Here is a 4,065-nt window from a genome sequence, read left to right as displayed (position 1 = left end):
CTAATGAATATAGATTCAAAAATCCTCAACATAATATTTGCAAATTGAATTCAACAATATATAAAAATGATCATGCACCATGATCAAGTGGGATTTATTGCATGGATATAAGAATGGCTCAACATCCACAAATCAATCAATGTGATACACCACATTAACAAAAAGAATGATAAAAATCACATGATCATCTCCATAGATGCAGAAAAAGCATTTGATAAAATTCAACACCCATTCATGACAAAACTCTCAACAAAGGGAATAGATCACAATATAATAAAAACCATTTATGACAAACCCACAGCTAACATCATACTCAATGATGAAAAGCCAAAAGCTTTTCCTCTAAAATGAGGAACAAGACAAGGATGCCCACTCTCACCATTTCTATTTAACATAGTATTAGAAATCCTAGCCCCAGCAATCAGGCAAGAAAAAGAAATAAAAGGCATCCAAATTGGAAGGGAGGAAGTAAAACTGTCACTATTTGCAGATGACATGATACTATGTACAGAAAAACCTAAAGTCTCCACCAAAAAAACTATTAGAACTAATAAATAAATTCAGTAAAGTTGAAGGGTAAAAGATTAGTATACAGATCTGTTGTTTTTCTATACACTAATAATATCAGAAGGAGAAAGAAAGAAAATCCCATTTACAATTGCATCAAAAAGAAAAAAATACCTAGGAATAAACTTAACCAAGGAGGTGAAAGACCTGTACTCTGAAAACTGTAAGACATTGATGAAGGAAATTGAATATGATACAAAAAAATGGAAAGATATCCCTGTTCATGGATTGGAAAAATTAATATTGTTAAAATGTCCATACTACCCAAAGCAACCTACAGATTTAATGCAATCCCTATCATAATACTCATGACATTTTTCACAGAACTAGAACAACTAATCCTAAAACTTGTATGGAACCACAGAGGACCCCTATTTGCAAGTGATATGTCTGATAAGGAGTTAATATCCAAAATATATAAGAGCTCATACAAGTCAATATCAAACACACAAACCACCCAATTACAGAATGAGCAGAGGGTCTGAGTAGATATTTTTCCAAAGAAAATATACAGATGGCCAATCAGTATGTGAAGATGTGCTTGATATCACTAAGCATCAGGAAAATGCAAATCAAACCACAATGAGATAGGACCGCACACCTGTCAGAATGGCTGTCGTCAAAAAGACAACAAGTAATAAATGTTGGCAAGGATGTTGAGAAAAGGGAACTCTAGAGCACTGTTGGTGGGAATGTAAATTTGTGCAGCCACTATTGGTGCAGTCTGAAGTTTCCTAAAACAATTAAAAATAAAACTACCATATGATCCAGAAGTTCCACTCCTGGGTGTATATCTGCAGAAAACAAGAACATTAATCCAAAACGATACATGCGCCCCAGTGTTCATAGCAGCAGTATTTATGATAGCCAAGATATGGAAGCAACCCATGTGTCCTTCAACAGGCAAATGGATAAAAAAGATGCAATACACACACACACACATGTGCACACACAATGGAATATTATTCAGCCATAAAAAAGAATGAAAATTTGCCATTTGCAATAACATGGAATTACCTGGAGGGTATTCTATTTACTGAAGTAAGTCAGACAGAGAAAGACAAATACTGTATGTTCTCACTTTACATGTGGAATCTAAGAAATAAAACAAACCAGTGAATATAAAACAGAAATAGACTCATAGATACAGAGAACAAACTAGTGGTTACCAGTGGAGAGAAGGGTGGGGGAGGGGCAAGATTGAGGAAGAGAATTAAGAGGTAAAAATAACTAGGTATAAAATAAATAAGATACAAGGATGTAATGTACAGCATAGGGAATATACACAATAGTTTATAATAACTTTAAATGGAGTGGGCTTCCCTGATGGCACAGTGGTTAAGAATCCGCCTGCCAATGCAAGGGACATGGGTTTGAGCCCTGGGCCAGGAAGATCTCACATGCCGTGGAGCAACAAAGCCCTTGCGCCACAACTACTGAGCCTGTGCCCTAGAGCCTGCGAGCCACAACTACTGAAGCCCGCATGCCTAGAGCCCGTGCTCCACAACAAGAGAAGCCACCACAGTGAGAAGCCTGTGCACCACAATGAAGAGTAGCCCCCACTCGCCGCAACTAGAGAAAGCCCGTGAGCAACAACAAAGACCCAACACAGCCCAAATAAATAAATAAATAAATCTATTTAAAAAAATTTTTTTAAATGGAGTATAATCTTTAGAACTATCAAATCACTATGTGGTACACCTGAAATTAATACGACATTATAAATCAACTCTACCTCAATTTTTAAAAATTTATTTATTTTCTTTATCTTTGGCTGTGTTGGGTCTTCGTTGTGGCACGTGGGCTTTCTCTAGTTGCGGCGAGCAGGGGCTACTCTTCATTGCAGTGCTCGGGCTTCTCATTGAGGTGGCTTCTCTTGTTGTGGAGCACAGGCTCTAGGCACGCAGGCTTTAGAAACTGTGACACGCAGGCTCAGTAGTTGTGGCTCGCCGGCTCTAGAGCGCAGGCTCAGTAATTGTGCCGCACAGGCTTAGTTGCTCCGCGGCATGTGGGATCTTCCCAAACCAGGGCTCGAACCCATGTCCCCTGCATTAGCAGGCAGATTCTTAACCACTGCGTCACCAAGGAAGTCCTCTACCTTAATTAAACAAAATAATTCCAGATGCTGGTGGCGGCAGTGCAGAGTGCCAGGCTCTTTTGTTTGGCCGAGGGAAGGGCTGTTGGCCGGCGCCTGCGGAACGCCGCTTCAGTGAGGGGCTCGACCGCGGTCAACCGGATTGTTGCTTTTCTGGTCCCCACTCGCCTGGCCGGCTGGACAAGACGCACAAGTAGCGCGGCACTGATTCCTCTCGGGTTCGCGGGCACTGCTCTGAGCAGCGTCACCCTTTATACCAGAAAGCTGGCGGGCACCATGGGGAAAAGACAAACCAAGAAGAAAGTGGAGGAGGTGCTAGAAGAAGAGGAAGAAGAATATGTGGTGGAAAAAGTTCTCCACCGCCGAGTGGTGAAGGGCCCAGTGGAGTTCCTCCTAAAGTGGAAGGGGCTCTCAGATGAGGACAGCACACAGCAGCCAGAAGAAAACCTGGATCGCCCCGGCCTCATGGCCGAGTTCCTGCAGTCACAGAAAACGGCACATGACACAGATAAATCAGAGGGAGGCAAGCGCAAAGCTGATTCGGATTCGGAAGATAAGGGGGAGGAGAGCAAACCAAGAAGAAGAAAGAAGAGTCAGAAAAGCCACAAGGCTTTGCTCGGGGTTTGGAACCCGAGTGGATTATTGGAGCTATAGACTCCAGTGGAGAACTCATGTTCCTGATGAAGTGGAAAAACTCTGATGAGGCTGACCTGGTCCCTGCCAAGGAAGCCAATGTCAACATGCCCACAGGCTGTCATATCCTTCTATGAGGAAAGGCTGATGTGGCATTCCTACCCCTCGGAGGATGATGACAAAAAAGATGACAAGAATTAACTCTCCTGAGTACCAGCCCCTGTCACATCTGACTGTGGGTTTCAAGTGGGGAAAGAAGGAGTTCTACTTGTCTTGACACCATAGAGGTGGCTTGAGAAGATGTCCTTTGAAGAGCCAGTATAGTTTCCATGCCCTACAGCAGCCCAAGTGCTTTAAAGCCGTTCCATGCTGTGTAGTTTGCACACCCATTCTGGTGGAGGGGAAGGAGGGTCAGTGTTTCAAGGCAACCCATTCTGAACTTTGCTGAGAAAAGCAAAGGACTTTCTATGAAGGACAAAACTTGCAGAAGGGGATGTGGGAGAGCAGAAGATACTGTAGATCTTCAAAGAGCATCTCCACAACCCACAGCCTTCTTCCCAATAGTGTTAACTCTGCATTTTTACAGCATAGCATGTATGTAGATTTTGGCTATTACTGGTGTATTATTTGGGGTGGGAGGGATGGGGTGGGAAAGAAGGGAGATGGGTTAGGATCATTTTTGTTAAAATTTGGGGCCTGATGGGGGAAGTGGTGAAACAAAGGAAAGAACAGCTAACGATGATTTGGTTCCGTGTCCAGAATATTTCTTC

General features: G+C 42.5%; 1 pseudogene across 1 annotated transcript; it reads left to right on the top strand.

Annotated features, from left to right (window-relative positions):
• Positions 1 to 2,938: 2,938 nt before the first annotated feature.
• On the top strand, positions 2,939 to 3,496 carry LOC307064284 (chromobox protein homolog 1-like; annotated as a pseudogene). Its single transcript has one exon. The product of its transcript is annotated as a chromobox protein homolog 1-like (transcript).
• Positions 3,497 to 4,065: the final 569 nt, after the last annotated feature.

This window comes from Hyperoodon ampullatus, assembly GCF_949752795.1.
Source record: "Hyperoodon ampullatus genome assembly, chromosome: 15".
In the NCBI taxonomy this organism is placed as follows: Eukaryota; Metazoa; Chordata; class Mammalia; order Artiodactyla; family Ziphiidae; genus Hyperoodon; species Hyperoodon ampullatus.
Note: the sequence above shows the minus strand (reverse complement) of the source record. Positions and strands in the feature narration are given on the sequence as shown.